Source organism: Ranitomeya imitator, chromosome 4, assembly GCF_032444005.1.
Source record: "Ranitomeya imitator isolate aRanImi1 chromosome 4, aRanImi1.pri, whole genome shotgun sequence".
NCBI classification, from domain to species: Eukaryota; Metazoa; Chordata; class Amphibia; order Anura; family Dendrobatidae; genus Ranitomeya; species Ranitomeya imitator.
Window position 1 is genome coordinate 430,455,518 of NC_091285.1, and position 25,106 is coordinate 430,480,623.

The window sequence follows — 25,106 nt, forward strand, 5'->3', positions numbered from 1 at the left end:
GTTCCTCTCTAAAGGTTTCCTGTAGGGACCTCGTGAGGGCAGCTGTTGAGATCATCGCTTCAGAGTGTGGGAGAATGTCATCCCGCTCTTCGCTCCCATCGCCATGAGTTGCAGAGGCTGGTGGAGGGTTAGCTGCCATAGCCATTTTGGAAGGGGTGCTGATCATAAGGAGATCTGAAATAGTGCGGCCCGCCGGCTGTGCCGCGCTTCCCTTTTACGGCATTAAAGATTGCCCCGCTCTCAAAGATGTGCTGTCCCCGGAGGAGGGGGGGGAATATTTACTGTGCTCCGGTCGCTGGAAAGGGTTAAATGGGGTCCGTCGGGTAGCAGAGCTCAGCACAACATGTCTGTCATTGCCGGACCCCCGCGCATGCGCCCCGTCAATAACATTTTATCTCCTAACTCACTTCACTTAGTTGCGGGATGAGTTATATGTAGGGGATAGTAGTGCAGTCTGAGAGCTATTGTTACAGAGCTTAATGTTATCCGCCCCAGTTATGATGTTGCAGCCTGCTGCTTTCTGCTGCTAAAAAGTACCGCGTTTCCAAGGCGTCAGTAGAGCTCTGTAGGCCTCAGGTCCTATGTGGTTTGTGACCAAATTACCGGTGTCTCCGGAGGGGAGATTATCACCACCACTGCCTATAGTCGTGTCATTAGTGATCACAGGGACCTTTCCCTCCTGAGCCTGCTCACCCCTGCAGGGGAGGGTGCCTGGCCACCAAGTACAGAGTTGCGGGATACGGAGCGTGGGAGCGCCGGGGATAACAGATGACGGCGCGGCAGCCTTGCAGCTGTTGGGCGTTTACCGAGTGCTGGTCCCGGGACCCTTTACCTCCGGCGCCTCCGGTTTGATCTGCGGCACCGAAGCGACGTTCTGGCAGGCCCGCGCACCTTCTGGGATCTTCACCTCCCTCCGCAGATGTCCTCTCTGATCAGCCGCTCTGCCGCGCCAGGCTTCAGCGCAGGCAGGGAGGCTCTTTACTCTCATGCCGGGATGCTGTGGAGGAGGGGGAGGGGGCGCTTACTGTTGCTTCTGTCCTCTCCGAGTCCCGGCAGCTCCGGAGTGATGAGGGTCCGGTGGGGCTTCCTGCTCTGCTCGGGGCTTTCTTGTCGTTCCGGTGTAGATTTCTCCCAGCGGGTCCTCTGGCCTGGTTCCGGCGCAGAGAGATCTGGCGGCACCGGTGAGGAATGTCCAGGGGGTCACACAGCAAGATGGCGCCGGCCAGGTAATGGCACCAAAACCTCCCGGACTCTCTCCACTCTCATACGGCCGCCCGGTTCTTCTTTTTGCCCCGCAACTGTCTCGGTGCGACCCCGGCAGTGTGGGGACGCTGGGGAAAGTCTTTTATCCCGTCTATAGGGGTTATAAATGTGGTCTTTTGCGGTCTGATTGTGGGAGCTACAGCGAGCTGCGTCCTCTCTGTTTGGGATCCAGGCCACGCCCCCCCAATAGAGTATTTTTATTTGTGTTGGGATGTTCAAAGGAACTACCTTTAATCATTAAAGGACAGTGTATGCATGTCAAACAGGGATAGCATCCCTTCCTTTCGTTACCCGTTAATGTTGTTTGTCTTGTTTTTTTCATAGGGCCCACATCTGAAATAATCAGTATGTCTTTAAGGTTTTTATTTTTCTTGTATGAAAAAAGTGGAGGATTTTTAAATTCCTCTACATTGGGTAGGCATTTGGTTAGCATTCCCCAGTGTTTGTGAATGATGTTTCCTATATCTCTACTTTCCTCAGAAAAAGTGATAACAAAGGGGATCCTAATCAAATATTGTTTCTTTTGTTTGGTTTGTAATAGTGTAAATCTATCCTGCTTTATTACCTCCTTTTTGTTCTTTCTAGTAAGTTTTTTGGGTAGCCTCTATTCTTAAATGTATCCACCATAGTGTTCATAGCTTCACGGCTTACTTCATTATATTTCACAATTCGTCTTACTCTCATCATTTGACTGCGTGGAATTGATTTTATCATGTTCTTTGGGTGCTGGCTACTAAAGAGTAGCAAATTGTTTCTGTCCGTTTCCTTAACGTACAACGTACTGGTCAAGAAAAATAAAAACCTTAAAGACATACTGATTAATTCAGATGTGGGCCCTATGAAAAAAACAAGACAAACAACATTAACGGGTAACGAAATTAAGGGATGCTATCCCTGTTTGACATGCATACACTGTCCTTTAATGATTAAAGGTAGTTCCTTTGAACATCCCAACACAAATTAAAATACTCTATTGGACACTTCTTAACATGTAATTCAGATTTTGTGATCTATTTATTACAATGTCCATGTAATTTATGGTACATCGGGGAAGCAACATGCAATTTTAAAACACGCATAAATCACCATCGGTATACAATTAAAAAGAAAAGGATGGACCTCCAAGTTCCAAAACACTTTGTTAAACTTGGACATATAGAAAAGGACGTAAGATTCAGACTGATTGACACAGTACCCATACAGAGGAGGGGGGAAATAGGGACAAGCTCCTGAAACAAAAAGAATTAAAAAGGATCTCGGAACTAAACACTTTAAAACCAACGGGGTTAAATGTGGACTTTAAATTACATACTGTGTTTTAATTTCCTTCAATGTATTGTATACCGTCAGGTATAATATTCTTAAAAATACCACTTCCCAGTGAAAACAGAAAAGAATATAAATATATACTTGAATCTACTTGGTGCACCTGTACTCATACAATAACCCTGCGCTCGCCTGCTGTCCCTTCCTATCAGTGGAGGTTGGCACCCTGATAGATAATTTGGCGCCCCCACTCCGCGACGGCTGACACCTGCTAGCCCTGTTAAGTAGCTAATCAGCTATAGGGGGGAAAACAATGAGCAATTGAGAGAAATGAAAAAAGCGTAGGGTAAAAGAAAACTAAGGTGCACACAAAATGTAAGATATTTATTTGTGTTACAAAGATAATATAAAATCGTGGTGGGAGATAAAAGGGTTGGAAAACTATATTAAAAATAAAATCGTGCCCAAAGGACTACGAATTCCAATTAGACCTTCCCCTCGGACCGCAAACCAAACTGTGTTGGCAGCCTGGACAAAGGAGTCTATTGATTCTTCTATTCGTTTCATGCAGATATTGCTTGCAGAGGAAAATAGACTTTTTGAGGAATCCAGCAAAAAACTGAACTCATTGATTGAACAGATCCAAAAACAAAAATCGGACCCTGAGTACACTAGAAGAGAGAATTTTTTACAAACGTCCATAGAGAAATTTCAAAATAGGTTGAAAGATAGAAAACACTCACAGTTCACTAGGGATCTGAACGAATTCAAAGATAATAAGGCCTATGATTATCAGCCTCAAAATTCTGTGGACGCCTCTTCATCTGATATAGACACATCAGACACAGAACGGTCTGAACAGGACCTTGTCCCACTTCACGATAGAGTATCCAAATGGCGGCCAACCAAGAATCAACACAGACAAAAGGGAAGAGTGGGCAGGGGAAGGGGAGCAAGGGGACCCCCAGGCGTCTTTGGTTCTATGCCACAGGCGCCCTCCTCCTCGTCTACTACAGCATCGTCTTTTTTAGACAACAGACCACTGGCAAATTACGATCTGAGGAGAAGGCCCCAATAGCACAGGGTCGGGTTATTAACCTGACCCCGTTTGTATTCTCAAGGGAAGAATATGCTGTTTTGCAGAAGGGTTTGAATTTTGTCCCCACGAATATGTATAACTGCTGCAACTGGGTAAAAGACATTAATCTTTTTGGTCGTAACCTTAAGTGGAAACTGTTCTTCCAAAAAAACGATTGGGAGAAGTGCAGAGATCTGGGTCTTAGTGAGGAGGATCTCGAGGGATATAATGCCCTAGGGGGTCTCCTACACGAAAATGAGAGAGGGAGGGGTGAAGGACCTTTTACATCCCTTAGGAGGAGGAGTAAAAAAATGCCACCCACTAGCGACGTCACTAGTGTTGACATTTTTGTCAAACTAGTTGAGGCGGATCTATGTAAGATCTCTAATAATCACATGTACAGCGATCATAATATGTCAATGAACGAGTCTATAGCTCTAAAGAGGCTGGAAAAAAATACCAACCTGATTTTCAAATCATCTGACAAAGGTGGCAATCTTGTGATTTTAGACCATCCTAAATATCTCCAGATGTGTGGCCTGCTCCTAAATGATCATCATACCTATGAAACCCTACCGGGAGATCCCACAAAAACCTACTCTGATGAGCTAATCGATATATTGAACATAGCTGCAGGTAGGAGACTTATATCTAAGAACGAGTATTCCTTCCTTGCTCCTACTTCCCCTACTGTGCCAACTTTTTATGCCCTCCCAAAAGTGCATAAGGGTTTTGACCCGTTAAAGGGCCGCCTGATTGTGGCAGGAATTGACTCAATATCTCAGAATATTGGTATTTATATAGATCAGATCCTGAGGCCTTTTGTTCTATCACTTCCCTCGTATGTGAGGGATCTTTTGGGTATGCTGGAGGATGTTGTTGTGGAGCCCCATGTTATACTTGCCTCCATTGATGTGGAGGCGCTATACAGCAGCATCCCCCATGACATTGGTATGAAGGCGGTTTACCATTTCTTGAGGACGCGAGCGATTGAATGCGTTGAACATAACAATTTCGTTAAACAGCTTCTCCTCTTCACCCTCACCCGGAATTTTTTTATTTTTAACAGTAAGTACTTCCACCAGCTCAGGGGCACAGCGATGGGGAGCCCTTGTGCCCCCACGTATGCTAATTTGTTCCTGGGCTGGTGGGAGGAAACCTATGTTTTTCCGGAGGATGAAAAATGGTGACAACCCCATATTGGCCTCTGGGCCAGATACATTGACGATATTTTGATTCTTTGGTCTGGCCCAGGGGCTGATTTTGAGAGATTTGTGAAGGAGATTAACATTAACAATATCGGAATGAGATTCACGTCCGAATGTCAGGAACATACTATTGCCTTCCTGGACCTCACAATCTCAAAAAACAGCAATGGGGGCATCAGCACAAATACTTATCGCAAGCCGACTGCAACGAATAGCCTGCTACAGTGGCACAGCCATCACCCCACCCCCCCTTAAATGTGGAATACCAAAAGGGCAGTTTCTGCGTATTCGTAGGAACTGCTCCGAGGTGGACACGTTCAAACATCAAGCTGGTGAGTTACATCGTAGATTTAGGGAGAGAGGCTATCCCCCTGAAGTCCTCACTAAATCCTATAGGGAGGCACTTGAGAGTGACAGGTCGACCTTACTGAGGACTCGGGAAAAATCTAGGGATGCTCCAGACCTGGTCAGACTCATAGGGACCTTCGATAATCAATCTGACAGAGTATATCAGATCATTAGAAGGCACTGGGGTGTGCTCCAGGCGGATCCGAACCTTAAAGATTTCATCTCTCCTGCACCCAGTATCACCTATAGAAGGGGGAGATCAATTGGGGATCGGTTGGTACATAGCTTATATCAGAAACCACAGGGAGCAGGCACATGGCTTGAGAGGAGACCGCTTGGGTTCTTCAGATGTGGCAACTGCTCCAAGTGCCAATATGTCAGACAGACTAAACAATTCATCAGTGCGGCTAATGGTAGATGCTTCGTTATCAGAGATTTTGGCAACTGCAAATCAACAGGAGTAGTATACAAGATCACCTGCCCCTGTCCCCTTGACTATATTGGCAAAACCAAAAGGGAGCTCAGAACAAGATTTGGGGAACACCTCGGGGACATTAGACACAACAGGGATACCCCTGTGGCCCGACATATCAATCAGGTTCATGGGGGCACCCTGGAAGGGATTACTTTCTGTATGATTGAACTGCTCAAACCCAAGACACGAGGAGGTGACTTCGATCAGGCCCTCCTAAAAAGAGAAGCAGAATGGATTTTCCGTATGCAATCGATGTCGCCAAGAGGGTTGAACGAATCTTTAACCTATACATGCTTTTTATAATACGGCATTTTCGCTTATTTGTTATACATCAAGAGACTATGTTCTTGCGCCTGTCCCAGGGTGCATTGATGTATGGGATACCTGAGTCTGGAACCACCATATCAAGCCCTACAGTTTTTATGTAGGTGTCAATTGTGACTAATATCCATTTTGTATACTGACTATCTCCCTACAATAAATACCGCACAGATACTCCCGAAACTGTTTTGCCGTTAGGCATCTTTATCATTATTTTATATTTTTATTCACCTTCCACCCCCATGGGCTATCGTAATTAGCACCCTTGGGAAGTGAGCTCCTCTTATACCATCATACATTTGGAGTAGGCGCTCTCCGGGGGTGTATTTTTGCCTGTAACATACTATCTTGTATTTGTAGTGGGTGCTCTTTTTGGTGCGTTAACTCCTCTTATATAATGGCATATCTGCCATATGGCACTGTAGCTAGCCTGGTTGTTTTTGGGGGCTGTTTTTGTTGCCAGCTTTTAGGGCACATTTGTTGTGTTTTCATCTGCCACCCCTCCGCTGGGGGGAACCGGGGTCCTTTTGTCTGGTTATACTTAGTCCCAGTGCGCGCGCGCCGATCTTTTGCTTGTACGGATGGCGCGTGCGCACTGGTCTTTTGATCTCCGGTGTGTCTGGTGCGCCCGCGCCGCTCCTACGCTTCTTGTGGGATCGGGCGCATGCGCGGCTCATTAAATCACATCAAACATGGCGGCGCCCAGCACGAATCATGTGTGCCCCGGCGTCTGGAGTCTTTTGGTATGTAGTGCGCGCGCGCGCCTCCTTCCTGGCTTTGGCTTGTGGCCGGGTGCAGGCGTGATCTGGCGTCTGATATGCATGATGGCGGCGCCCAGCACACACCATGCGGCGGTGAACGTACTCGGGGAACAGTGCCCAGTGCGGTATGTGACTCATCTGTCATTTGATCAATGATCCGTTTGTTTTTTCGGGGGTGGGAGCCACGTATTGCTATGGACATGTGCTTGTTTATTGGTATATAGTTATGGACTATGTTTGTCGGTCCATTATACCCGGTGTTTCCGGAAATTGGGGGAGGGGAGCGGGTGGCTTCCTGCTGATTGGTCAACAGGTGTCACACTTTACTATACGTATATAATTCCCCTCTCCTGGGATCTAACCAGGTCTGCCTCGGCATCAGGGCACCTGCATCTGTGACCTCCGATTCATCATCTTTGTTGCCCCCTGAGGAACCGTATGACAGGGAAACGCATCGGGGCATTCTACTGACAGCTGAGTGTCTGCTTTGGGGTTAATACCCCCTTCACTGGCTGCTTCTGGAACCATTTACTTTGGTCTACCGTACTGTGCATGTATATAGGCACCTACCATTAGTTATTAATGCTTAGTGGCGTCTGCATATCATTTCATCCAATGTGCAGCTGAGTACATTTGTTCACTATTCCCTCTTGTCCAGTATTGCATGAGGAAACTATTGTGGGCCTATAGGGACCAGTAACTATATTGAGATATGCAATGTTGTTGAACACTCTTTAATGCACGGACTATAAGTACTGTTTAATTTCAACAGGGGAGTGCTGTCATGCACAGGTATTTTACTCGGACTGAACCACGTCAGCTGTTACGTTATATCTTTCCTCCTATTGAATGTCTTATCATCTATGCACAGAGTTGTATTTTTTCAGCAGTGCAATAGGATTGTTATACCAAAAAACGCCATGAGCATAATTATTTGTGTGCTCTAAATGCATATTCATAGCGTTTTATCGTCCTATATGGAACTTTAATATAGGAGGTTGATATTTTACATTTTGTGTGCACCTTAGTTTTCCTTTACCCTACACTTTTTTCATTTCTCTCAATTGCTCATTGTTTTCCCCCCTATAGCTGATTAGCTACTTAACAGGGCTAGCAGGTGTCAGCCGTCGCGGAGTGGGGGCGCCAAATTATCTATCAGGGTGCCAACCTCCACTGATAGGAAGGGACAGCAGGCGAGCGCAGGGTTATTGTATGAGTACAGGTGCACCAAGTAGTTTCAAGTATATATTTATATTCTTTTCTGTTTTCACTGGGAAGTGGTATTTTTAAGAATATCTGAATAAAATATATTTTTTAAGGGGACTATATGTCACAGGTTTTTGATTTTCCCTTTTTTGTGTATCCTTTTTGATGCTTATACCGTCAGGTATACCAGAGTGCTTTACATAGTCCGTATGCTCATATGTTTAAACCCTATACCCATTTAATATTTCCACATTATAAGTGGCGCTAACATGCTTTAAGTGATAGAATATACAAGCGCTGTAAGATAATAGAGATTTATTGCGGAATAGTCATAAGAATGCATTCCTTCCCCATCTACGATGGCGCCTAGACGTCTGGAATGACGCAGTGCGCAAGTGCCAAATGGGAATTTGACACACATAGAATTACATTGGTTGAAAGCGTCTACTGACGTAATGAAACACAAACGCATGCGCAATAGAGATTTGAGCACGCCGATCTTAGGAAAGAGGAGTCCTCCATGTGTTTTGTTGTGGTCCCATCAGGGTGAGTTTCTTTTAAACATATCTAAGCACTGCTGCACTTTATTAATAACATTTATTGGATGATAGTCCTGTTTACATTTTATAATGCAATTTTGCACAAATGGCATTTTATGAAGTCGTCACGTTTTAGGAACAGTCACACTATGTTGCACATCGCTTCTATGAATATAACACGATATTGTATATTTGTTAAAAATAATTTTTTATGTACTTTTTGTAAAGAATATGAGCAATTACTGCATGTATTTAAACTTACTGCTACATATGATTCACTGCTTGAGAAAGGCTCGACAGGAGCCGCAACGTCGCCTGCCATGTGGGTCTGAATTAAACCACAAATATTCACTATAAGCAAGGAGTGCTGCCTTTTTTTCTGAATATTATTGATATCTCTGCATAGTAGATGGATTGCAGTGAAGGCTTGTGCACCCGATAGTCCAAAGTTGTGCTATTTCCGCTTTTTTGTATAATAGATAGATAGATACGGGATAGATAGATAGATAGATAGATAGATAGATAGATAGATAGATAGATAGATAGATAGATAGATAGGCAAAAAAAATTATAAAAAAAAAACAGTTATTTACTTCAATGCGCTGCCGACACGGGGGAGGGCTCCCAGAAGAAGACATGGCTGATGGCTGTCAGGCTCTGTGGCTGTCAGGCTCTGTGGCTGTCAGGCTCTGTGGCTGGCAAAGTCTGTGGCTGGCAGAATCTTTTTTGAAAAAAATTGTGAAAAATATTTTTGAGACGTATATATAATCTATATTGAATGTTTGTCTGTGTTTTCACATGGCCTAGATTCATGCACATGTGCTACTTTGTTCTTTTTTGTATATATAATGCAGTTTTGCACGTGTTCACATTAGGAGTGTGGATGTTTTTTTTTCGATAGATAGATAGATAGATGAATAGATATGGGATAGATAGATAGATAGATAGATAGATAGATAGATATGGGATAGATAGATAGATAGATATGGGATAGATAGATAGATAGATAGATAGATAGATAGATAGATGAATAGAAATGGGATAGATAGATATGAGATAGATATGAGATAGATAGATACTAGATAGATAGAAAAGAGATAGATAGATAGATATTAGATAGATATGGGATAGATAGATACATCTATATAATATATATATATATATATATATATATATATATATATATATATATATATATACCTTCAAAGGAGATTTCTTGAAATAGAGTATGTGAGCTGGACATATATCTAAAAAATACATCTTTATGGACCTTGGTAGGGATATCTTGGCCTTGATCGGGTCAAGTATCTTCCAAGTACCCCATTAGCTGCAGGAGGTGACCTGAAGAGGGCGCCGTCAGGTATACCAGGGTGTTCTGTATATACAATAAAGTCCGTAAGCTAACTCACTTTTAACTCTTAAAAATAGCTGGTTTAATATAGCAGGAAATCGGAATACATGATTGAAAGGTTACTAATAGTTAAAAAAAAAAAAAGGATTACAATATTAACGAAAGTAAGATTTCATACCATCCCTCTTTTAAGACTGCGCCTAAACGTCGGAAAGGACTTAACGCGCATGCGCGAAAAGCTTTTTGACACACATCTAACCACATTGGTTAGAAACGTCCATAGACGTAATGAAACATTAACGCATGCGCAGTAAGGATTAAGGTACGCCGGACTAAGGAAAATAGCGTCCTCCATGTGTCTTTTGTGATCCCGTCAGGGTGAGTCTGTTTTTAATAATATTTAAATATGTTACGAGAACACAGCTGCACTTTAATGAATTATATTGGTCTGTACAACATAATGCACGTTATGATGGAGTTTATATATAAAAAAGCACTTTATATGGAACGTCACAACCCTAAGAATGACATGAGACACTGCACTGGAGTATTATATATAAAAATGTGAGGTATTAATTCTAGATAAATGATTGACAAAAAAACGTGAGTAATTTGCACCTGATTTAAACACACCATTGTCAATGATTCACTGCTTGAGAAAGGCTCCATAGGAGCCGAAACGTCGCCTGCCATGTGGGTCTAAATAAAAAGCGACAGAATTTCACTGAATGGAGGAGTGCTGCCTATTTTTTCTAATGGTAGATAGATAGATAGATAGATAGATAGATAGATACCGTATATACTCGAGTATATGCCGAGATTTTCAGCCCAAATTTTTGGGCTGAAAGTGCCCCTCTCGGCTTATACTCGAGTCAAGGTGGGTGGCAGGGTCTGCGGGTGAGGGGGAGAGGGCGCTGAGGCATACTTACCTGCTTCCAGCGATCCTGGCGCTCCCCCTGCCGTCCCACGGTCTTCGGTGCTGCAGTTCTTCCACTGCTCAGCGGTCACGTGGGACCGCTGATTAGAGAAATGAATATGCGGCTCCACCTCCCATAGGGGTGGAGCCACATAGTCATTTCTCTAATCAGTGGTAACGGTGACCGCTGATAGAGGAAGAAGCTGCGGCACCGAAGACAGCTGTCCGGAAGAAGGAGCCGGACGCCGGGACCAGGTAAGTATCGCATATTCACCTGTCCGCGTTCCAGCCGCCGGGCGCCGCTCCATCTTCTCGGTGTCTCTCCGCTCTGACTGTGCAGGTCAGAGGGCGCGATGACGCATATAGTGTGCGCGGCACCCTCTGCCTGATCAGTCAGAGCGGAGAGACGAAGAGACCAGAGGCCGGGAGCTGCAAGCAAGAAAGGTGAGTATGGCTTTTTTTTTTTTTTTTTTTTACTGCAGCAGCAGTGGCACAGATTTATGTGGAGCATCTATGGGGAAATATGAACGGTGCAGAGCACTATATGGCACAGCTATGGGGCAATAATGAACGGTGCAGAGCACTATATGGCACAGCTATGGGGCAATAATGAACGGTGCAGAGCACTATATGGCACAGCTATGGGGAAATATGAACGGTGCAGAGCACTATATGGCACAGCTATGGGGCAATAATGAACGGTGCAGAGCACTATATGGCACAGCTATGGGGAAATATGAACTGTGCAGAGCACTATATGGGGCACAGCTATGGGGAAATAATGAACATGCAGAGCACTATATGGCACAGCTATGGGGAAATAATGATCTATTTTTATTTTTGAAATTCACCGGCATTTCCACCCTAGGCTTATACTCGAGTCAATAAGTTTTCCCAGTTTTTTGTGGCAAAATTAGGGGGGTCGGCTTATACTCGGGTCGGCTTATACTCGAGTATATACGGTAGATATTAGATAGATAGATAGATAGATAGATAGATAGATAGATAGATAGATAGATAGATAGATAGATAGATATGGGCTAGATATGGGATAGATAAATAGATAGATAGATAGATAGATAGATATGAGATAGATAGATAGATATGGGATAGATAGATAGATAGATAGATAGATAGATATGGGATAGATAGATAGATAGATAGATAGATAGATAGATAGATAGATAGATAGATAGATAGATATGAGATAGATAGATATGAGATAGATAGATAGATAGAATCATTAAAAAAACAGTTATTTACCTCAATGTGCTGCCGAAAGGGGGAGGGCTCCCAGAAGAAGACATGGCTGATGGCTGTCAGGCTCTGTGGCTGTCAGGCTCTGTGGTTGGCAGGTTCTGTGGCTGGCAGTGGCTGGCAGAGTCTGTGGCTGGCAGGCTCTGTGGCTGGCAGTGGCTGGCAGAGTCTGTGGCTGGCAGGCTCTGTGGCTGGCAGTGGGTGGCAGGCTTTTTTGCTGGCTGTCTTGCTGGCTGGTAAATGGATGAGGGAGGGCTTCACTGGCATTGTTTATATATGTGTCTTGGGGTCCGGCCAATTGGTTCTGAGCATGCTCAGATTAAAAAAACGGAATGCGGCGCGGAATCCGTATTTTTCCGCCCATAGACTTGCATTGCAGCAAAAAGCTGGAAGCGTCGGATCCGGCACTTCCGGCTTTTTCGCCGGAGACAAAAAACGTTACTGTAGACGTTTTTTCCAAACACTGGAATATAAATTTTCACTGGATCCGGAAAAAAATGAAAGGAATGGTGGGCATGTGGCGCAATCCGGCGCTAATACAAGTCAATGGGAAAAAAACGGATCCGTTTTTTTATTTCGCCGGTTCCGGTTTTTCCAAAAAGAGCCGGAATGGACCAGAAGGAAAAAACCTGATGTGTGAAAGTAGCCTAACCTGTATAGCGATTCTCGGTCTTTGCCAATTTTGATACCCAAATAGGTCACCATCTTGGCAGCCACATTGACTCTGATACTCAAGTTGATTTTAACAGCCGACTGCCTCAAGAACAATAGCTGACATTTGTCTATATTTACCCTGTACCCCGAAAAGGAACCAAAGTATTGCAGTATCTAGTTGCTTTTCTGATTCAGAAAGAAAGAGCAGCATGTTTTCCGCAAAGGATGTTAACTTAACCTCTTCATCTCCAATTTTGATACCTTTGAACACATTAGAGGCAATAAGATAGATAAAGGTTCTACCGGTGGGTCAAATAACAAGGGTGAGAGGGGGCAACCTTGTCTGGTACCCTTCTCTAAAGAGAGTGGTTGAGGTATAAATACTGGAGTATACATTCTGGCTTGAGGATTTTTATATAGATCTATTAGATTGTTACTAAATATACCTGTGATACCAAATTTGTCCAGAACCACATCCATCCATTTCCAATTACGGTATATACTCGAATATAAGCCGACCCGAGTATAAGCCGATCCCCCCTAATTTTGCCACAAAAAACTGGGAAAACTTAATGACTCGAGTATAAGCCTAGGGTGGAAAATGCAGCAGCTACCGGTAAATTTCAAAAATAAAAATAGGTACCAGTAAAAGTAAAATTAATTGAGATATCAGTAGGTTAAGTGTTTTTGAATATCCATATTGAATGTGGAACCCCATATAATGCCCCACACAGTTCATGATGTGCCCATAAGATGCTCCATAGAGTTCATGATTGGCCCCATAAGATGCTCCATATTAAAGTATGCCCAATATAATGCTGCACAAAGGTTAATAATGGCCCCATAAGATACTCCATAGACACATTTGCCCCATACAGTACTGCATAAATGTTAATAAGGGCCCCATAAGATGCTCCATAGAGACATTTGCCCCATATAATGCTGCACAAATGTTGATTATGGCCCCATAAGATGCTCCAGAGAGATTTGCCCCCGTATAATGCTGCATAAATGTTGATTATGGCCCCAAAAGATGCTGCATAGAGATATTTGCCCCATATAGTGCTGCACAAACGTTGATTATGGCCCCATAAGATGCTCCATAGAGATGTTTGCCCCATATAGAGCTGCACAAACGTTGAATGTGGCCCCATAAGATGCTCCATAAAGATATTTGCCCCATATAGTGCTGCACAAACGTTGAATATGGGCCCATAAGATGCTCCATAGAGATATTTGCCCCATATGCTGTTGCTGCGTCTTCCGCATCCTCTGCACTAACGTTCAGGCAGAGGGCGCGGACCAACCACGTCATCGCGCCCTCTGACCTGAGCGTCACTGCAGAGGATGCGGAAGATGGAGCGGCACCCCGAACGAGGAAAGGTAAATATTGTGCAGTGCTCCCCCTCCCCATTATGCTCACCTACTCCTGGCACGGTCCCTGCATCTCCGGTCTCCGAGCTGTTGTGAATTCTGTGGCTGAATTCACTCCTGTGGTCACAAGTGGTACTGCAGCTTCTGAGCTTCCTCCCTCAGGTGTTCTGGTGAGCTCGTTGGCTGCTTTGTTATTTAACTCCACCTGATTCTGTCTTCCTTGCTCCTTGTCAATGTTCCAGTGTTGGACCTGAGCTTCTGGATCTTTCCTGTGGCCTGCTGCTCTGCTTAGATAAGTGCTTCTTTGCTTTTGTTGCTATTTTTTCTGTCCAGCTTGTCTATTCGTTTTGCTGGAAGCTCTGAGACGCAAAGGGTGTACCGCCGTGCCGTTAGTTCGGCACGGTGGGTCTTTTTGCCCCCTTTGCGTGGTTTTTTGCTTTAGGGTTTTTTGTAGACTGCAAAGTTCTCTTTGCTATCCTCGCTCTATCTAGAATATCGGGCCTCACTTTGCTGAATCTATTTCATCCCTACGTTTGTCTTTTCATCTTGCTAACAGTCATTATATGTGGGGGGCTGCCTTTTCCTTTGGCGTATTTCTCTGAGGCAAGTCAGGCTTGTTTTTCTATCTTCAGGCTAGTCAGCTCCTCAGGCTGTGCCGAGTTGCATAGGTAGTGACAGGCGCAATCCACAGCTGCCTTTAGTTGTGTTTAGGATAGGTTCAGGTTTTGCGGTCTACAGAGATTCCACGTCTCAGAGCTCGTTCTATTGTTTTTGGGTTATTGTCAGATCACTGTATGTGCTCTGATTGCTGGCACACTGTGTTACTGGATTGCCTACATAACAGTACAAGGAGCCAACCTAATGATTCTCAATAGAGGGAAAAAAGAAGTTCTGACATCATTTTTTTTTCTCAGCTCTGTGTTCAGTCTTTTTTTTCCCCTAGACATTTGGGTGTTTCAGGACACAGGTGTGGACATGGATATTCAGGGTCTGTGCTCTTCAATGGATAATCTCGTTACAAATGTACAAAGGATTCAAGATACTATTGATCAGAAATCTATGTTAGAACCAAGAATTCCTATTCCTGATTTGTTTTTTGGTGATAGAACTAAGTTTCTTAATTTCAAAAATAATTGTAAGCTATTTCTGGCCTTGAAACCTCATTCTTCTGGTAATCCTATTCAACAGGTTTTGATTATTATTTCTTTTTTGCGCGGTGACCCTCAGGACTGGGCATTTTCTCTTGCGCCAGGAGACCCTGCATTGAGTAATGTCAATGCGTTTTTCCTGGCGCTCGGATTGCTTTACGATGAGCCTAATTCAGTGGATCAGGCTGAGAAAAATTTGCTGGCTTTGTGCCAGGGTCAGGATGATATAGAAGTATATTGTCAGAAATTTAGGAAGTGGTCAGTACTCACTCTGTGGAATGAATCTGCGCTGGCAGCTTTGTTCAGAAAGGGTCTCTCTGAGGCTCTTAAGGATGTCATGGTGGGTTTTCCTATGCCTGCTGGTTTGAATGAGTCTATGTCTTTGGCCATTCAGATCGGTCGACGCCTGCGCGAGCGTAAATCTGTGCACCATTTGGCGGTATTGTCTAAGATTAAACCTGAGCCTATGCAGTGCGATAGGACTATGACCAGAGTTGAACGGCAAGAACACAGACGTCTGAATGGTCTGTGTTTCTACTGTGGTGATTCCACTCATGCTATTTCTGATTGTCCTAAGCGTACTAAGCGGTTCGATAGGTCTGCCGTCATTGGTACTGTACAATCCAAATTCCTTCTGTCCATTACCTTGATATGCTCTTTGTCATCGTATTCTGTCATGGCGTTTGTGGATTCAGGCGCTGCCCTGAATCTGATGGATTTGGATTATGCTAAACGTTGTGGGTTTTCCTTGGAGCCTTTGTGGTGTCCTATTCCGTTGAGAGGAATTGATGCTACACCTTTGGCCAAGAATAAACCTCAGTACTGGACCCAGCTGACCATGTGCATGGCTCCTGCACATCAGGAAGTTATTCGCTTTCTGGTGCTACATAATCTGCATGATGTGGTCGTATTGGGGTTGCCATGGCTGCAAACCCATAATCCAGTATTGGATTGGAACTCTATGTCGGTATCCAGCTGGGGTTGTCAGGGGGTACATGGTGATGTTCCATTTTTGTCTATTTCGTCATCCACTCCATCTGAGGTCCCAGAGTTCTTGTCTGATTATCAGGATGTATTTGAAGAGCCCAAGTCCGATGCCCTACCTCCGCATAGGGATTGTGATTGTGCTATCAATTTGATTCCTGGTAGTAAATTCCCTAAAGGTCGATTATTTAATTTATCCGTGCCTGAACACGCCGCTATGCGCAGTTATGTGAAGGAATCCCTGGAGAATGGACATATTCGCCCATCGTCATCACCACTGGGAGCAGGGTTCTTTTTTGTAGCCAAGAAGGATGGTTCGCTGAGACCATGTATTGATTACCGCCTTCTTAATAAGATCACTATTAAATTTCAGTATCCCTTGTCATTGTTATCTGACTTGTTTGCTCGGATTAAGGGGGCTAGTTGGTTCACTAAGATAGATCTTCGTGGTGCGTATAATCTGGTGAGAATCAGGCAAGGAGATGAATGGAAAACTGCATTTAATACGCCCGAGGGTCATTTTGAGTATCTAGTGATGCCGTTCGGACTTGCCAATGCTCCATCTGTGTTTCAGTCTTTTATGCATGACATCTTCCGTGAGTATCTGGATAAATTCCTGATTGTTTACTTGGATGACATTTTGATCTTCTCAGATGATTGGGACTCTCATGTGAAGCAGGTCAGAATGGTTTTCCAGGTCCTGCGTGCTAATTCTTTGTTTGTGAAGGGATCAAAGTGTCTCTTCGGTGTGCAGAAAGTTTCATTTTTGGGGTTCATCTTTTCCCCTTCTACTATCGAGATGGATCCGGTTAAGGTCCAAGCCATCCAGGATTGGACTCAGCCGACATCTCTGAAAAGTCTGCAAAAATTCCTGGGCTTTGCTAATTTTTATCGTCGCTTCATCTGTAATTTTTCTAGCATTGCCAAACCATTGACCGATTTGACCAAGAAGGGTGCTGATTTGGTTAATTGGTCTTCTGCTGCTGTGGAAGCTTTTCAGGAGTTGAAGCATCGTTTTTGTTCTGCCCCTGTGTTGTGTCAACCAGATGTTTCTCTTCCGTTCCAGGTCGAGGTTGATGCTTCTGAGATTGGAGCAGGGGCGGTTTTGTCACAGAGAGGTTCTGGTTGCTCAGTGTTGAAACCATGCGCTTTCTTTTCCAGGAAGTTTTCGGCTGCTGAGCGTAATTATGATGTGGGCAACCGAGAGTTGCTGGCCATGAAGTGGGCATTCGAGGAATGGCGTCATTGGCTTCAAGGAGCTAAGCATCGCGTGGTGGTATTGACTGATCATAAGAACCTTACTTATCTCGAGTCTGCCAAGCGCTTGAATCCTAGACAGGCCCGTTGGTCGTTATTTTTTGCCCGCTTCGATTTTGTGATTTCGTACCTTCCGGGCTCTAAAAATGTGAAGGCGGATGCTCTGTCTAGCAGTTTTGTGCCCGACTCTCCGGGTTCATCTGAGCCGGCAAGTATCCTCAAGGAAGGAGTCATTGTGTCTGCCATCTCCCCTGATTTGCGGCGAGTGTTGCAAAAATTTCAGGCGAATAAACCTGATCGTTGTCCGGCGGAGAAACTGTTCGTCCCTGATAGGTGGACTACTAAAGTTATCTCTGAACTTCATTGTTCGGTGTTGGCTGGTCATCCTGGAATCTTTGGTACCAGAGAGTTAGTGGCTAGATCCTTCTGGTGGCCATCTCTGTCACGGGATGTACGTACTTTTGTGCAGTCCTGTGGGATTTGTGCTAGGGCTAAGCCCTGCTGTTCACGTGCCAGTGGGTTGCTTTTGCCCTTGCCGGTCCCAAAGAGGCCTTGGACACATATTTCGATGGATTTCATTTCTGACCTTCCCGTTTCTCAAAAGATGTCAGTCATTTGGGTGGTCTGTGATCGCTTTTCTAAAATGGTCCATCTGGTGCCCTTGGTTAAATTGCCTTCCTCCTCTGATTTGGTGCCTTTGTTCTTCCAGCATGTGGTTCGTTTGCATGGCATTCCTGAGAATATTGTTTCTGACAGAGGTTCCCAGTTTGTTTCGAGGTTTTGGCGAGCCTTTTGTGGTAGGATGGGCATTGACCTGTCTTTTTCCTCGGCTTTCCATCCTTAGACTAATGGCCAGACCGAACGAACCAATCAGACCTTGGAGACATATCTGAGATGTTTTGTTTCTGCAGACCAGGATGATTGGGTGTCCTTTCTGCCGTTGGCTGAGTTCGCCCTTAATAATCGGGCCAGCTCGGCTACCTTGGTCTCTCCATTTTTCTGCAATTCTGGGTTCCATCCTTGTTTCTCTTCAGGACAGGTTGAGTCTTCGGACTGTCCTGGTGTGGATTCTGTGGTGGACAGGTTGCAGCAGATCTGGACTCAGGTAGTGGACAATTTGACCTTGTCCCAGGAGAAGGCTCAACTTTTCGCTAATCGCAGACGCCGTGTGGGTCCCCAACTTCGTGTTGGGGATCTGGTTTGGTTATCTTCTCGTCATATTCCTATGAAGGTTTCCTCTCCTAAATTTAAACCTCGGTTTATTGGTCCGTATAGGATTTCTGAGATTCTCAATCCTGTGTCTTTTCGTCTGACCCTCCCAGACTCCTTTTCCATACATAATGTATTCCATAGGTCGTTGTTGCGGAGATACGTGGCACCTATGGTTCCATCTGTTGAGCCTCCTGCCCCGGTTTTGGTGGAGGGGGAATTGGAGTATATTGTGGAGAAAATTTTGGATTCTCGTGTTTCTAGACGGAAACTCCAGTATCTGGTTAAATGGAAGGGTTATGCTCAGGAAGATAATTCCTGGGTTTTTGCCTCTGATGTCCATGCTCCAGATCTTGTTCGTGCCTTTCATGTGGCTCATCCTGGTCAGCCTGGGGGCTCTGGTGAGGGTTCGGTGACCCCTCCTCAAGGGGGGGGTACTGTTGTGAATTCTGTGGCTGAATTCACTCCTGTGGTCACAAGTGGTACTGCAGCTTCTGAGCTTCCTCCCTCAGGTGTTCTGGTGAGCTCGTTGGCTGCTTTGTTATTTAACTCCACCTGATTCTGTCTTCCTTGCTCCTTGTCAATGTTCCAGTGTTGGACCTGAGCTTCTGGATCTTTCCTGTGGCCTGCTGCTCTGCTTAGATAAGTGCTTCTTTGCTTTTGTTGCTATTTTTTCTGTCCAGCTTGTCTATTCGTTTTGCTGGAAGCTCTGAGACGCAAAGGGTGTACCGCCGTGCCGTTAGTTCGGCACGGTGGGTCTTTTTGCCCCCTTTGCGTGGTTTTTTGCTTTAGGGTTTTTTGTAGACTGCAAAGTTCTCTTTGCTATCCTCGCTCTATCTAGAATATCGGGCCTCACTTTGCTGAATCTATTTCATCCCTACGTTTGTCTTTTCATCTTGCTAACAGTCATTATATGTGGGGGGCTGCCTTTTCCTTTGGGGTATTTCTCTGAGGCAAGTCAGGCTTGTTTTTCTATCTTCAGGCTAGTCAGCTCCTCAGGCTGTGCCGAGTTGCATAGGTAGTGACAGGCGCAATCCACAGCTGCCTTTAGTTGTGTTTAGGATAGGTTCAGGTTTTGCGGTCTACAGAGATTCCACGTCTCAGAGCTCGTTCTATTGTTTTTGGGTTATTGTCAGATCACTGTATGTGCTCTGATTGCTGGCACACTGTGTTACTGGATTGCCTACATAACACCGAGCGCTGACAGCTTCTTCCAGCGTCGAGCGGTCACCGTTACCGCTCATTACAGTAATGAATATGCGGCTCCAACCCCTATGGGAGTAGAGTCGGGTCAATACTGTATTCATTACTGTAATGAGAGGTACCCAGGGCCGGCGTCAGCACACGGCGTACCCGGGCAAGTGCCGGGGCCCTGGCAAGCCAGAGGACCCATTGATGGTATGACACTGAGGCTCCTGGGGGGCCCCCGCAACCAGACTACATCCCCTGTTCTCTGTAATACACAGTACAACTCACAGGACTTGGAGCACATCCCCAGCAGCAGGCGGCACAGAGCTCTGGGAGTTTCGCAGCTGCTGGAGAGCCATGACCCATCACCATTGATTATCAGTCTCACCATGGATACGCAAAGTGACTTCCGGTCTGTATCGTCACTTCCGGGCGAGAGTGAGGGCGAGAGCTCAGAGCGGTCCATCCTGCCCTGGGAATCCTCATCGTCCAGCGGTTCGCGGGGTCCAACCGTCCAGTGCCCAGAGCATGAGCAGCATGAGCAGCGTGAGCAAAGATGTGCAGCACATGTGGGTGTCCATGACGGTGAAAGTGAAGCAGTCTTCCTTCCTGGAGCAAAGTCAGACCTACAGTTTGGCACTTGAGTGAGTGATGCTGGGACTTGTAGACTACTGTCTGTATATACTACACTACATGGCTGTGCTATACACTACGTGGGCTGTGCTATACACTACGTGGGCTGTGCTATATACTAGGTGGCTGTGCTATATAATACGTAGCTTTGCTATATACTACGTGGGCTGTTATATACGTGGCAGGCTGTGCTATATACGATGTGGCCTGTGTGATATACTGCATGGGCAGTGTTATATACTACATCTCTGTGCTATATATTACGTGGGCTGTTATATACTACGTCGGCTATTAATCTGGCATTGTACTACACCTATATTTCTCTGCTGTATCTGTGCATCATGAATCGTGGTTTTTGTTAAAGGGGGGGCCCACTGAGACTTTTTCGCCCGGGGACCTCAAAAACCTGGAGCCGGCCCTGATGTGACCGCTCAACGCTAGAAGTAGCTGTCAGCGCCCAGAGACCGGAGATGCAGGGACCTCACCAGGAGTAGGTGACTATGTCACAGCTGCCGGTCCCCCTCCCCCGCCAACCCCCCTGGGACAATGACTTGAGTATAAGCCGAGAGGGGCAATTTCAGCCTAAAAAAATGGGCTGATAAATCTCAGCTTATACTCGAGTATATACGGTAACATTATAAAAATCCTTTTCAGCATCTAAAGCAAGTAAGGCCGGGTTCCCTGAATTTTTTTTTCTAGTTTTACTCCATCTTGTACTGCCAGAACTGTATTGTATGGACGTTCAGCACTATTTTCCAAATCCACCTGGTGAGGTCCGACTAAATTAGGAAAAGGAATGATAAGTGGTCATCTATAATATTAGACATTAATTTTAACATCTTGGTTAATTAAAAATACATATCATCCAGGATTAGTTGGGTCCTTAAGAACAAACTACAGACTAAAGATACTCCGTTAAACTCGCTATTTAACAATCCAGCTTTTCCTCCGGGTCTTGATCCCCGGCCCTTCTCCTGGTGGATCCTGAAAGGCATAACCACAATTAAACACCTCTGCTCCCCGTTTAATATCGCCTTAACTAGACAAGAATTTATTCAAAAACATGAACCCCCAGTTAGGGAAATATTCCGCTTGAACCAAATTTTTGATTTTGTTAGGAAAAGTGTACCAGACAAAAACCCCTTTAGGCTAACAGGATTTGAACAAACATGCTCGAATGACCCCTTGGGAAGGGGGGTAATATCCATGTTGTACTCCTCCTTTTCTGCAGCAAGGGGGGAGGAAAAACTTAAATTTATGCGCCAGTGGGAAGAGGATCTGGGGCTCGAAATATCATTGGAGGAGTGGTGGCGCTCTTGTGATACTTTATCAAAAGGTTCTCATCAGGTATCCATGGTCGAATCCTCTCTTAGAGTCCTTCACAGGACTTACCAGGTACCCACGAGACTCCATGCCATTTGTCCTCAGATCTCAGATAAATGTTTTAGGGGTTGTGATATGCCTGGAGACATGAGACATATATGGTGGACATGCCCGGTGGTGGCAGGTCTCTGGCAGGAGGTGAAACTTTTGATCGATGGAATGGCTGGAAGAGATATACCTCTAGACCCGCGGACATTCTTGCTTGGAATGAAGCCACAGGGAGTGCCCAAAAATGTTTTTAGACTGTTGACATTACTGGGCATGGCGGCCAAAATACACATAGCATCAAAGTGGAGGACTCAGTCGCTATCAATGCCACAAGTCAAGAACAAAATGAACACTATTATGATATATGAGCGCATCCAGGCTACGAGAACTGATAGTTGGAACACCTTTTTCCGGGTTTGGTCCCCATGGCTGGATTTGAGCCCTGGAGATCAGCTGACACTTGCCCTTACGCTTTCTCCGTGAGGCATGGGCTGGAGGCCAGTAATAACCAACTGGCAATATATATAAGTATGTGGGTTCTGTTTTCTTCTTCTTATCTCTTTGCTTCCCCTACACTACGAGTTGTGATACTAAATCTGATACCCGTCAGGAGTCGACCTAGAGCATTCTATTGTGAAGAAAAAACAAATTCTGTTAAGTGGACTTTTATGATTCACACCCTAATCTGTTTTTCCCTATTGTTCCTGTCTTGTCTTTGTCTTGTCACATATGTTCGTATGTAAGGATCCTTTATTTTGAATTTACCATATTTATAATGGTGTAAGAGTGATCCCTTGATATGTTGTCAAAACTCCCATGTTGGGAGACCTTTGTATTACTCTTTAAATAAAAAAATTATTGAAACAAAAAAAAACAGTAGAAACCCCCCACAAGTGACCCCATATTGGAAACTAGACCCCCAAGGAACTTATCTAGATGTGTTGTGAGAACTTTGAGCCCCCAAGTGTTTCACTACAGTTTATAATGCAGAACCGTGAAAATAAAAAATCTCTTTTTTTTCCCACAAAAATTATTTTTTAGCCCCCAGTTTTGTATTTTCCCGAGGGTAACAGGAGAAATTGGACCCCAAAAGTTGTTGTCCAATTTGTCCTGAGTACGTTGATACCCCATATGTTGGGGTAAACTCCTGTTTGGGCACACGGGAGAGCTCAACAGGGTTAGAGCTAGGGTTAGGGCTAGGGTTAGGGCTAGGGTTAGGGCTAGGGTTAGGGTTGGAACTAGGGTTAGGGTTAGGGCTAGGGTTAGGGTTGGGGCTAAATTTAGGGTTAGGGTTGGGGCTAAATTCAGGGTTAGGGTTCTTTCACCCTTACGTCAGTACGGGGCCGTCGCAATGCATCGGCCCGACATACCGACGCACGTTGTGAAAATTGTGCACAACGTGGGCAGCGGTTGTAGTTTTTCAACACATCCGCTGCCCAATCTATGTCCTGGGGAGGAGGGGGCGGAGTTAGGGCCACGCATGCGCAGTCAGAAATGGCGGACGCGACATACAAAAAAAGTTACATTGAACGTTTTTTGTGCCGACGGTCCGCCAAAACACAACTGATCCAGTGCACGACGGACGCGACGTGTGGCCATCCGTCACGATCCGTCGGCAATACAAGTCTATGGACAAAAAACCGCATCCTGCGGGCACATTTGGAGGATCCGTTCTTTGTCCAAAACGACGGATTGCGACGGATGCCAAACGACGCAAGTGTGAAAGTAGCCTTAGGGCTAGGGTTAGGGTTAGGGCTAAAGTTAGGGCTAGGGTTGGGGCTAAAGTTAGGGTTAGATTTGGGATTTGGATTAGAGTTGGTATTAGGGTTAGGGTTGTGTTGTGAATTCCGCTCTTGGGCTCCCTCCGGTAGTTGTAAGTGGCACTTTTGTGAGTTCTGCTCTTGGGCTCCCTCCGGTGGTTTTAAGTGGAATGGCTGCTGTCGTGAATTCTGTTGTCGGGCTCCCTCCTGTGGTCATGAATGGTACTTCGGCTGGTTCTGTCCATGGACTTCCTCTGGTGGGTGTTTCTGAGTTTCCTTCCTCAGGTGATGAGGTTAATTCGTTAGCTGGCTGCTCTATTTAACTCCACTTAGATCTTTGCTCCAGGCCACCTGTCAATGTTCCAGTATTGGTTTAGTTCTCTCCTGGATCGTTCTTGTGTCCTGTCTTCCCAGCAGAAGCTAAGTTCCAGCTTGTATTTCTTTGGTTTGCTATTTTTCTGTCCAGCTTGCAATTTTTATTGTTGTCTTGCTTGCTGGAAGCTCTGGGACGCAGAGGGAGCGCCTCCGCACCGTGAGTCGGTGCGGAGGGTCTTTTTGCGCCCTCTGCGTGGTCTTTTTGTAGGTTTTTGTGCTGACCGCAAAGTAACCTTTCCTATCCTCGGTCTGTTCAGTAAGTCGGGCCTCACTTTGCTAAATCTATTTCATCTCTGTGTTTGTATTTTCATCTTTACTCACAGTCATTATATGTGGGGGGCTGCCTTTTCCTTGGGGGAATTTCTCTGAGGCAAGGTAGGCTTTATTTTTCTATCTTCAGGGCAAGCTAGTTTCTTAGGCTGTGCCGAGTTGTATAGGGAGCGTTAGGCGCAATCCACGGCTATTTCTAGTGTGTTTGATAGGATTAGGGATTACGGTCAGCAAAGTTCCCACGTCCCAGAGCTCGTCCTTATTATCAGCAACTATCAGGTCATTTCGTGTGCTCTTAACCACCAGGTCCATTATTGTCCTGACCACCAGGTCATAACAGTACAGGTGGCCCAAAGTACTAATGGGATAAGAGAAGTTCTGAGACCATTTTTTTTTCTTTGCAGTGTGTTTTGTCTCTTTTTTCCCCTTTACCTCTGGGTGGTTCAGGACACTGGTGTAAACATGGACATTCAAGGTCTGTCCTCTTGGATGGATAATCTCACTACAAGGGTACAAAGCGTTCAAGATTTTGTGGTTCAGAATCCGATGTCAGAGCCTAGGATTCCAATTCCTGATTTGTTTTTTGGTGATAGATCTAAGTTCTTGAATTTCAAAAATAATTGTAAATTGTTTCTTGCCTTGAAACCTCGCTCCTCAGGTGACCCTGTTCAACAAGTAAAGATCATTATTTCTTTGTTACGTGGTGACCCTCAAGACTGGGCATTTTCCCTTGCGCCAGGAGATCCGGCATTGCGTGATGTTGATGCGTTTTTCCTGGCGCTTGGATTGCTTTATGACGAACCTAATTCAGTGGATCAGGCAGAGAAAATCTTGCTAGCTCTGTGTCAGGGTCAGGATGAAGCGGAGATATATTGTCAGAAGTTTAGAAAGTGG